Source organism: Nyctereutes procyonoides, unplaced genomic scaffold (genome assembly GCF_905146905.1).
Source record: "Nyctereutes procyonoides isolate TBG_1078 unplaced genomic scaffold, NYPRO_anot_genome, whole genome shotgun sequence".
NCBI lineage: Eukaryota > Metazoa > Chordata > Mammalia > Carnivora > Canidae > Nyctereutes > Nyctereutes procyonoides.
Genome location: NW_026575125.1, coordinates 71,349,678 through 71,362,387, shown reverse-complemented (window position 1 = coordinate 71,362,387; position 12,710 = coordinate 71,349,678). Strand labels below are relative to the sequence as shown.

Sequence of the window (12,710 nt, the reverse complement as noted above, 5' to 3'; positions counted from 1 at the left end):
ATTTATATTGTATATTTATAACTAAATTACTTAAATTCTTCTCTATGAGTAGTATTTAGATTTTTCTGAACATTTAACATAACAACAGACAGGGATGTAAATGAGAAAAATATGTTTCCTCCATTTAAGATGAACTTTGATAAAGATAAAAAAGTCCTTGTGTGGTTAAGCATTGTTAATAATGAACTTCAATGTTCTTACAAACATATAAATAAGTCTAACTTTTTGAGATGCAGGCCACTGAAGGCTGGTAAAATATTATTGCTGTTCAAATTATATGAAAAGAAAATATGGGGACATAGAATAAAGGTTTGGATCATATACACACTCAGAATGTTATCTCTTGGCTTTTTATCCAAGAGTGTGTTTAGGCATAAAATTTCATTGATCTATATGTTATTTTTTTAAAAAGATATTATTTATTTATCAGAGAGAGAGAGTGAGAGAGAGAGGGAGAGAGAGAGGCAGAGACACAGGCAGAGGGAGAAGCAGGCTCCATGCAGGGAGCCTGACATGGGACTGGATCCCGGGACTCCAGGATCAGGCACTGGGCTGAAGCCTGTGCTAAATCTCTGAGCCACCTGGGCTTCCCTGATCTATATGTTCTTTGATTAATAATCACTTCCAGGAAACCATTACAAAAAGCAGTATGTACAATGTAGTCTAACTTCAATTTTTAAATTAAAACTCGGAATTTATGGCATAACTAAAACTTTGATATAAAAGGAACTCAGAAAAATGATTCTGGACCATCTGTATAGATGTAGAGGGGATTTTCTGCTTTTTTTTGGCTGTTTCCCAACTCTTCGCTGTGCAATGTACTAATTTACACAGTAACCCACTTTCTATTCAGAATAAAAGGCTAGAAAGTCCTTTTATTGTCCCATGGCAGCCAGGTTCTGGGTATATACTCTAGACTGAGATAAATGTATGCTAACATCCCAAAATATGAATGTAAATTGAATAAAACAAGATTTAAATGATGGTTGCAATTAATTGAGAAAAACTGCTGCAATGTCCACTAGTAGTAGTGGCAATTTTTAGAGAAGATGGAGGCCTACAAATATTGGTGGCTCTGTCTTGACCAGATAGTTCTACCTAAAAGATTATTATTTTGTTCTTTGTTTCTTATATCTCCAAACTTCATTTGGTTCCTTCTAGTCTTAGAAGTCTGTTTTTGTATCTAATACAATAGTATCCAATATAACCTTCCAATGAATTTCTTTTTTTTTAAGATAGCTAGAGACTATAAGAATGATGACAGACACTATGTAATGCTATTCAATGTCCCTGCACTATTGATATTTAAAAGAATAAGATCACATTTTCTGGAGATTGCAGGAACTCATTGTGCTTAATCTAATACTTGAGAGGATATTGGTACATTTGGCATAAAAAGGAGGATTTATAAAATCTACCAAACACAGTATTATTGTTTACATTTCAAGAATGATTCTTTTTTTTTTAACAAAAGAGATAGACTGTAGAAAGTGTTTAGTAATGCATAATAAGTCTAGTTTCATCTAGAGGGCATGACCTTTATAAACACATAGGTTTGGGTATTAATTTTTGCCCTACTATTTGCCACCTGTATGCCCTAAGTAAGTAACTTAGTTTTTCTTATCTGTAAAAGGAAAGTTGCAAGAAATGTGAGAATTATGTGGTATATTAAATATACATTGCAACAAGCACAGAGCCTAGAACATAATTTTCATTTAGTTAATAATTATTATTGATTTGAACTCGGGAAGATGGCAGAGTAGGAGGACCCTAAGTTCACTCCATCCCATGTCTATGACTAGACATATAATACACATATAATTCTACATATAATTCACATCTGAGTAAGTAAACTGGAGAGCAATCTGAAGACTTGCAGAACAAACTACACAACAAATGTAGAGAAGAAACTACATCTGAGAGGCTAAGAAGGGTAGAAATGGTGGTTAGGAGCTGCTCAAGAGGGAGGGAGCTGTAGGCAAGGACAGGGAGAAGAACCATGGAGCTAACACAGGGGAGATGAATCCTCATAATATCTGGCTTTGAAAACCAGAAGGGTTGAATTCCATATTTGTATAGCCAGGAGGAGGTGGAGCCTGGAGTTTTAAAAGTCAGCTGACTCAGCAATAGGCAACCCAGGAGAGCCCATGATAGCTGGGTCCCACCCTTAAAGAGACAACAGCCTACAGAGAAGAAACAGAAGTAACAATTTGCACAATGCCTAGGGTAAATGGGAGGAAGATCTGTTTATTCTGATTTTGAAGTATGTTGGGGGGACTACTCTGGAAACAAAGGAGATGGCAAGTGCCATTTTTCACAGAGCCAGCCTAGTGGATCCCACTAACACCATAAAAAATAGCCCACAACAGGCAGAGTATCAGTGCAGTTGCTTGAACATAAAGAAAAAGTAATTTAGATAAAACAAGATGCAAGAAACATACATAGGAGACCCCCTTGAAGTGCCATGTCCTCGTAAACAGGGACATTGCACTGCAGGGCACTATAGAAGCTCTTGTTCATAAAACTACTGCTTTCAGGAACAGAAGACATATCTGACTTTCCTAACACACAGAAACAGACACAGGATGGTAGACAAAATGGAGAGACAGAGGAATATGTCTGAAATAAAAGAACAGAAAAAGATCAGAGCAGGAGATCTAAGCAAAAGAGAAATAAGTTATATGCCTGATATAGAATTCAAAGTAATGATCCTAAAGATACTCCCTGGACCTCAGAAAAGGGTGTAGGACATCAGTGAGATGCTTGACAAAGAAATAAAATATAACATATCAGAGATGAGAAACTGAATAGGTGAAATTAAAAATACAATACATGTCACAAATAGTAAGCTACAGGAATCAAAGGAACATATCCGTGACCTGGAGGATAGAGTAATGGAAAGCAAGAAGGTAAATAGATGAGACAAGCAAATAGTGCATAATGAGAATACACTTAGAGAACTGAGCAACACCATCAAGCATAATAACATTTGCATTGTAGGGATCCCAGAAAAAGAGATAAGGAGGTAGAAAATGTATTTGGAGAAATAATATCTGAAAACTTCCCGAAAATGGGGAGTGAAAATGAGATCAATTTTCAGTAGACATAAAGATCCCAAACAAATTCAACCCAAGGAAGTCCACATCAAGACAAAGAGTAATTAAAATGAGGAAAAAAATTATAAGGAAAGAGTTTCAAAAGTTACCAGAGGGGATCCCTGGATGGCTCAGCAGTTGAGCATCTGACTTTGGCTCAGGTTGTGGTCCTGGGATCAAGTCCCACATTGGGCTCCCTGCGTGGAGCCTGCTTCTCTCTCTGCCTGTGTCTCTGCCTCTGTCTCTCTGTGTCTCTCATGAATGAATAAATAAAAATCTTAAAAAAAGTTACCAGAGAAAAGAGGACAATTACATACAAAGGAAATTCTATAAGGCAAAGCTGTTATTTTCAGCAGAAACTATTCATACTAGAAGAAAGTGACATGATTTATTCAAAATGCTGAAAGGGAAAAATCTGCAGCCAAGAATACTCTATCCATCAAGTCTATTATTCAGAATAGAAGGAGAGATAAAGAGTTTCTCAGACAAACAAAATTTAAAAGAATTCATCACCACTAAGTCAGCCTCATAAAAAATACTAAGGGAGATTCTGTGAGTGGAAAGCAAATGCCATAAGAAAAAATAATCACAAAATGAAAAAAAAAAACATAGGTATACCTGCAAAAATCAGTCAAGAAAAGCACAAAACAAAAGGATATAAAATATGATACCAAATATCTAAAACATAGAGAAGAGAGGAATAAAGAATGAGTTGAAAATTAAGTGACTATCATTTTAATATAAACTGAAATATGCTGAAGATGTTATATATAAACCAAATGGTAACTAGAAATAAATAGCCAGTTATAGGTATGCAAAAACTAAAGAGTAAGGAATCCAAGTATATCACTACAGAAAACCAGCAAACCATGAAAGGGAGATAGAGGAGAAAGGATCAGAGAAAAACTACAAAAAAAACCCTGCAAAACAAATAACAAATGTCAATAAATACATATCTATCAATAATTAGTTTGAATATAAATGAACTAAATGCTTCGATCAAAAGACTTAGGGTGACAGAGTAGATCTATATACTGCCTACCAAAGGCTCATTTCAGACTTAAAGACATCTGCAGATTGAAAGTGAAGGAATAGAACATTTATCATGTAATTTGATGTCAGAAGAAACCTGAGGTAGCAACACATATGTTGAACAAAATAGACTGTAAAACAAAGTCTGTGAAAAGAGACAAAAAGGACACCATAATAATAATAAAGGGAACAATCCAGTAAAAAATATAACAGATATAAATATTCATGTACCCAAAGTGGAAGCACACAAAACACAATTAATAACAAACATAAAGGAACTAACTGATAGTAATACAATCATAAGGGACATTAATAGTCAACTTACATTGATCATTCAAACAAAAATCAACAAAGAAACACACAGTACCTAATGGATTTAACAGATGTATTCAGAATATTCAGAACAGGGGGGGAGGGGCAAGATGGCGGAAGAGCAGGGTCCCCAAATCACCTGTCCCCACCAAATTACCTAGATAACCTTCAAACCATCCTGAAAATTTACGAATTTGGCCTAAGATGTAAAGAGAGACCAGCTGGAACGCTACAGTGAGAAGAGTTCGCGCTTCTATCAAGGTAGGAAGACGGGGAAAAAGAAATAAAGGAACAAAAGGCCTCCGAGGGGGAGGGGCCCCGTGAGGAGCCGGGCTGAGGCCGGGGCGAGTGTCCCCAGGACAGGAGAGCCCCGTCCCAGAGGAGCAGGAGCTGCACCAACCTTCCCGGACGGGCGGAAAGGGGCTCGCAGGGAGTTGGAGCAGGACCCAGGAGGGCGGGGATGCCCTCGGGCTCCCGGGGACACTAACAGACACCTGCGAGCGCAGGAGAGTGCGCCGAGCTCCCTAAGGGCTGCAGCGCACACGGCGGGACCGACCGGAGCAGCTCGGAGGGGCTCGGGAGCGGCTCCAGGGAGGGGGCTGCAGGGCGGGAGCGCGAATCCAACAGTGCAGGCCCCGGAGCACAGGGCGCCGGGACACAGCCCAGGATCCGGCCTCCCCCGGGACAGGCAGAGGCCGGGAATGCCCAGGACACCAAGGACGCTCCTGCCCCGAGCTGAGCAGATCAGCGGCCCCGCCCCGGAGCCTCCAAGCCCTGCGGACGGAGAACCGGGAGCCCCGTAGTTCCTGCAGAGGCTAAATCCAGAGAACCGGGAGCCCCGTAGTTCCCGCAGAGGCTAAATCCAGGCTTCCAGAGTTGCCATAGCAACTGCTGCTGTTCCTCCTGGGGCCCCACGGGGTAAACAACCCCCGCTGAGCCCTGCAGCAGGCAGGGGCAGAGCAGCTCCCCCAAGTGCTAACACCTGAAAATCAGCACAGCAGGCCCCTCCCCCAGAAGACCAGCTAGACGGACCAGTGATACTCCCCCGTGTTCCAATACAACTTGTTTTTGGCCACTCTGCACTGAGCAAAATGACTAGAAGGAAAACCTCACCTCAAAAGAAAGAATCAGAAACAGCCCTCTCTCCCACAGAGTTACAAAATCTGGATTACACTTCAATGTCAGAAAGCCAATTCAGAAGCACTATTATACAGCTACTGGTGGCTCTAGAAAAAAGCATTAAGGACTCACGAGACTTCATGACTGCAGAATTTAGATCCAATCAGGCAGAAATTAAAAATCAATTGAATGAGATGCAATCCAAACTAGAAGTCCTAACGACGAGGGTTAACGAGGTGGAAGAACGAGTGAGTGACATAGAAGACAAGTTAATGGCAAAGAGGGAAACTGAGGAAAAAAGAGACAAACAATTAAGGGACCATGAAGACAGATTAAGGCAAATAAATGACAGTCTAAGGAAGAAAAACCTACGTTTAATTGGGGTTCCCGAGGGCACCGAAAGGGCCAGAGGGCCAGAATATGTATTTGAACAAATCCTAGCTGAAAACTTTCCCAATCTGGGAAGGGAAACAGGCATTCAGACCCAGGAAATAGAGAGATCCCCCCCTAAAATCAATAAAAACCGTTCAACACCTCGACATTTAATAGTGAAGCTTGCAAATTCCAAAGATAAAGAGAAGATCCTTAAAGCAGCACGAGACAAGAAGTCCCTGACTTTCATGGGGAGGAATATTAGGGTAACAGCAGACCTCTCCACAGAGACGTGGCAGGCCAGAAAGGGCTGGCAGGATATATTCAGGGTCCTAAATGAGAAGAACATGCAACCAAGAATACTTTATCCAGCAAGGCTCTCATTCAAAATGGAAGGAGAGATAAAGAGCTTCCAAGACAGGCAGGAACTGAAAGAATATGTGACCTCCAAACCAGCTCTGCAAGAAATTTTAAGGGGGACTCTTAAAACTCCCCTTTAAGAAGAAGTTCAGTGGAACAATCCACAAAAACAAGGACTAAATAGATATCATGATGACACTAAACTCATATCTGTCAATAGTAACTCTGAACGTGAATGGGCTTAATGACCCCATCAAAAGGCGCAGGGTTTCAGACTGGATAAAAAAGCAGGACCCATCTATTTGCTGTCTACAAGAGACTCATTTTAGACAGAAGGACACCTACAACCTGAAAATAAAAGGTTGGAGAACCATTTACCATTCAAATGGTTCTCAAAATATACCCTAAAAACTATAGAACACTTCTGAAAGAAATTGAGGAAGACACAAAGAGATGGAAAAATATTCCATGCTCATGGATTGGCAGAATTAATATTGTGAAAATGTCAATGTTATCCAGGGCAATTTACACGTTTAATGCAATCCCTATCAAAATACCATGGACTTTCTTCAGAGACTTAGAACAAATTATTTTAAGATTTGTGTGGAATCAGAAAAGACCCCGAATACCCAGGGGAATTTTAAAAAAGAAAACCATATCTGGGGGCATCACAATGCCAGATTTCAGGTTGTACTACAAAGCTGTGTTCATCAAGACAGTGTGGTACTGGCACAAAAACAGACATATAGATCAATGGAACAGAACAGAGAACCCAGAAGTGGACCCTGAACTTTATGGTCAACTAATATACGATAAAGGAGGAAAGACGATCCACTGGAAGAAAGACACTCTCTTCAATAAATGGTGCTGGGAAAATTGGACATCCACATGCAGAAGAATGAAACTGGACCACTTTCTTGCACCATACACAAAGATAAACTCAAAATAGATGAAAGATCTAAATGTGAGACAAGATTCCATCAAAATCCCAGAGGAGAACTCAGGCAACACCCTTTTTGAACTTGGCCACAGTAACCGGAGAAGGACAAACAGTGTATGTTCTCATTCATTTGGGGAATATGAATAATAGTGAAAGGGAATATAAGGGAAGGGAGAAGAAATGTGTGAGAAATATCAGAAAGGGTGACCGAACATAAAGACTTCTAACTCTGGGAAATGAACTAGGGGTGGTGGAGGGGGAGGAGGGCGGGGGGTGGGGGTGAATGGGTGACGGGCACTGAGGGGTACACTTGACGGGATGAGCACTGGGTGTTATTCTGTATGTTGGTAAATTGAACACCAATAAAAATTAATTTATTAAAAAAAAGAATATTCAGAACATTTCATCTTAAAACAATAGAATACATATTCTTTTCAAGTGCACATGAAACATTCTCCAGAATAGATCACATTTTAGATGTCAAAACAAGTCTGAATAAATTCAAAAAGATCAAAGCCATACTCTGTATCTTTTTTGACCTCAATACTATGAAACTAGAAATCAACAACAGGAAAAATCTGGAAAGACCACAAATACATGGAGGTTAAATAGCAAGCTACTAAACAACGAATGGACCACCCAAGAAATCAAATAAGAAATAAAAAAATATATAGAGAGAGGGGCATCTGGGTGGCTCTGTCAGTTAAGTGGCCTACTCTTAATTTTGGCTCAGGTCATGATCTCAGGTTCCTGGGTTCAAGCCCCACATCAAGCTCCACACTCAGCAGGGAGACTGCTTCACAGTGCTCTCTCCCTCTGCCCATCTCCTCTAAAAAGTAAATAAATCTTTTAAAAATTATATATATAGAAGTAAAAATGAAAACACAATGATCTAAAAATCTGTGGGATGCAACTTTAAGAGAGCTTAGGAAGATGACAGAATGGGAGGACCCTGAGCTCATCTCATCCCACACTTAAACTAGATATCATCCACATTCAAGTCAGTAAACCAGAACACAATCCAAAAACTGGCAGAACAAACTCATAACTAAATGTAGAGAAGAATCTCCATCTGAAAATTTAGGAAGGTCAGAAAAGCAGAAGGAGCCTACCTGCAGGAGGGAGAGAACTATGCTTATGGACAAAGCAAAGAAAGAGGCCCTCACATCAGGAACTTCACACAGAGAATATTAATCCTCATAAAGTTTATCTAAATATCAGAGGGGCTGAATTCCATGAGTTTGTAAAACCAGTGGGACTTGGAGCCTGGAGTCTTAAAAGTCACCTGAATCAGCATTAGGCAAGACAGAAAGGCCAGTGATAGCTGGTTCCCCACCCTTAAAGAGATAGCAGCCTGCATGGAGAGGCACTGTACAACACTGAGGGTATTGGGAACATATATCTATTTATACTGATTTCAGAGCATGCTGGGGGACCTCCCAGAAAATGATGGAGCTGGAAGGTACCATTTTCCTCTCCCATCTGCAGCATAAACACAGCACCACCTGCAAGAGGCAGAGCTGTACAGATACTTTGCTACCTAACCCCTAGACGATGTACCACATCCACAACTTCTCCTGAAGTCTTGCCCTCTTCTAACCTGCTAGGCTCAGCCCTGGGATAAGGGCAAATTTGACTAGAGCCACACTCATGCCCTGCTTGGCCACCTGTCGCACAGACACCACCTTCTGCCACATCTGGCCATCATGCCCCACATACCCCTGTAACACCCTGAGCCATCACCACTGCATGATACACCCTGCTGTTGGCCAAGCCCATCTGCATACTCCAAGCCATCATTGCATGCCATGTGGAGCCTTGCAACCCTTGGCACCCCAGTGCATAGCCTCCAGCCACCATAGAATTTCAGGGGGTCCAGCATAGGACTAGTGGTCTGGGGTAAATTTTTCTCACACCACTGCCCATTCCCAAGTTCCTAGGTGGTCATACCCCTTTGAAGCTGACCTTCTTGGGCTCCACTAACACTATAGAAAGCAAGCAGAGCCCACAACAGGCAAGGTCAGTGCAGATAGCTGCAGTGAAAGGAAAAGTGATTCAGACACAACACTAGAGTATAAGCAGTATACATAGGATACTGTTCTGAAGGGCCGGGTTGTGGTGAACTGGGAACACTACACTAGGGGCACACCAGGACCTCTTCCTTATAAAGTAACTTTCTTTCTTTCTTTCTTTCTTTCTTTCTTTCTTTCTTTCTTTCTTTCTTTCTTTCTTTTCTTTTCTTTCTTTCTTTCTTCTTTCTTTCTTTTCTTTCTTCTTTCTTCTTTCTTTCTTTCTCTTTCTTTCTTTCTTTCTCTCTCTCTTTTTCTTCTTCTTCTTCTTCTTCTTCTTCTTCTTCTTCTTCTTCTTCTCTCTCTCTCTCTCTCTCTCTCTCTTTAAGTGAGTGCTATACCTGATGTGGGTCTCAAAATCAAGAGTTACATGCTCTCTGTCTGCCAACCAGGCATCCCATTTTTTTCAAGTTTTTATATTAAAGTCACTACTTTCAAGAGCAGAAGATATAGCTGATTTTCTTAACACAGAGAGCATACAAAATTAGGGAATAAAAGAAATTTATCGTGAATGAAAGAATAAGACAAAACCATGGCCAGAGAACAAAGCAAAACAGACATAAGCAAGATACCTGATAAAGAATTTAAAACAATTATCATAAGGATACTCATTGGATTTGGAAAGAGTGTGGAAGACATTAGTAAGACCCTTAACACAGAGAAAAGAAACAACATAGCAGAGATAAAAAGCACAATAATTGAAATGAGAAACACACTAGATGGAATAAAAAGCAGGATGGAAGAAGCAGAGGAACGAATTAGTGACATAAAATACAGGGTTATGAAAAGTAATCAAGTTGAACAAAAGAGAAAAAATAATTATTCAAAATGGGAATAGACTTAAGGAACTCGGTGACTCCAACAATATAATAACATTTGTATTGTATGTGTCCAAGAAGAAGAAAAATGGAGCAGAAAAAATATTTTAAGTAATAATAGCTGCAAACATCCCTAATTTGGGGAAGGAAACAGATATACAGATCCAGTAGGCACAGAGAATTCCCATCAAAATCAATAAAAGGATTTGTATTTCCCTGTTACTAAGGGATGTTGAGCATTTTTTCATGTGTCTGTTGGCCATTGGTATGTCTTCTTTGGAGAAATGTCTCTTCATGTCTTCTGCCAATTTTTTGACTGGATTATTTGTTTCTTGGGTGTTAAGTTTGATAAATTCTTTATAGATCTTAGATACTAGTCCCTTTTCTGGTATGTCATTTGCAAATATCTTCTATTATGTAGGTTATCTTTTAGTTTTGTCAACTATTTCCTTTGCTGTGCAAAAGCTTTATATCTTGATGAAGTCTCAATAATTTATTTTTACCTTTGTTTCCCTTGCCTTTGGAGATGTGTGTAGCAAGAAATTGCTGTGGCAGAGGTCAAGAGGTTGCTCCCTGTGTTCTCTAAGGTTTTGATGGATTTGTGTCTCACATTGAGATCTTTCATTCATTTTGAGTTTACTTTTGTGCGTGATACAAAAAAAGGTCCAGTTTCATTCTTCTACATGTGGCTATCCAATTTTCCCAACACCATTTTTTAAGAGACATTTTTCCATTGGATCTTCTCCCCTACTTTGTCAAAGATTAGTTGACCATAGAGTTGAGAGTCCATTTCTGGGTTCTCTATTTTGCTCCATTGATCTATGTGCCTTTATGTGCCACTACTATATTGTCTTGATGATTAAAGTTTTCTAATATAGATTGAAGTCTGGCATTGTACTGCCATCTGCTTTGCTTTTCTTGTTAAATATTCCTCTGGCTATTCAGGGTCTTTTCTGGTTCCATAAAAATTCTAAGATTATTTCCTTCAGCTCTGTGAAGAATGTCAATGGTATTTTGATAGGGATTTCACTGTATGTGTAGATTGATTTGGGTAACAGAGACATTTTAACAATGTTTATCTTCCAATCCATGAGCATGGAACGTTTGTCCATCTCTTTTTGTTTTTCTCAATTTCATTCATAAGTCCTCTGCAGTTTTTAGAATATACATTTACCTCTTTAATTAGGTTTATTCCTAGGTATCTTATGGATTTTGGTGCAAATGTAAATAGGATTGATTCCTTAATTTCTCTTTCTTCTTTCTTATTAGTGTATAGTAGTGCAACTGACTTATGTGCATTGATTTTATAACCTGCCACATTGTTGAATTCCTGTATGAGTTCTAGAAATTTTGGGGTGGAAGAACATACCATCTCACACCAGTCAAAATGGGTAAAATTGCTTCTTCTCCGAGAGAACACCAAATGGCAGATGACGCCGGTGCTGTGGGAGGACCCGGAGGCCCCAGAGGCCCCAGAGGCTCCAGAGGCCCCGGGGCGGGGGCGGAATGGGAGGCCACGGCGGCTTTGTGGCGGCTTTTTAGGCAGCCCCATCCGGGGTCGCGGGCGTGGCCGTGTTCGGGGCCGGGGCCGGGGCCGAAGAGCTCACAGAGGCAAGGCGGAGGACAAGGAGTGGATCTCCGTCACCAAGCTGGGCCGCCTAGTCAAGGACATGAAGATCAAGTCCCTGGAGGAGATCTATCTCTTTTCTCTGCCCATCAAGGAATCTGAGATCATTGACTTCTTCTTGGGGGCATCCCTCAAGGATGAGGTCTTGAAAATCATGCCCATGCAAAAGCAGACCCGTGCTGGCCAGCAGACCAGGTTCAAGGCATTTGTTGCCATCGGAGATTACAATGGACACGTGGGTCTGGGCATCAAGTGCTCCAAGGAGATAGCCACTGCCATCCGTGGGGCCATCTTCCTGGCCAAGCTTTTCATTGTCCCTGTGCGACGAGGCTACTGGGGAAACAAGATCGGCAAGCCCCACACTGTCCATGCCAGGTGACTGGTCGCTGTGGTTCTGTGCTGGTGCGTCTCATCCCTGCCCCCAGAAGCACTGGCATTGTCTCAGCCCCTGTGCCGGAGAAGCTATTGATGATGGCTGGTATTGACAACTGCTACACTTCGGCCAGGGGCTGCACTGCCACCTTGGGGAACTTTGCCAAGGCTACTTTTGATGCGATCTCCAAGACCTACAGTTATCTCACCCCTGATCTCTGGAAAGAGACTGTGTTCACCAAGTCTCCCTATCAGGAATTCACTGACCATCTTGTAAAGACCCACACCAGAGTCTCCGTGCAGAGGACCCAGGCTCCAGCTGTGGCTACCACATAGGTTTATATAAGAAAAATAAAAGTGAATTAAAGCTTGCTAAAAAAAAAATGGGTAAAATTAACAAGTCAGGAAAACAACAAATATTGACAAGGTTACAGAGAACGGGGAACCTTCTTACACTGTTGGTGGGAATGCAAGTTGGTACAGCATACTCTGGAAAACAGTATGGAAGCTCCTCAAAAAGTTAAAAATAAAGCTATGCTATGACGCAGCAATTGCACTACTAGGTATATACCCTAAAGATACAAATATAGTGAT

General features: G+C 40.8%; 1 pseudogene; it reads left to right on the top strand.

Annotated features, from left to right (window-relative positions):
- The first annotated feature begins 11,540 nt into the window (after nucleotides 1–11,540).
- Nucleotides 11,541–12,482, top strand: LOC129518359 (40S ribosomal protein S2-like; annotated as a pseudogene).
- The last annotated feature ends 228 nt before the right edge of the window (nucleotides 12,483–12,710 follow it).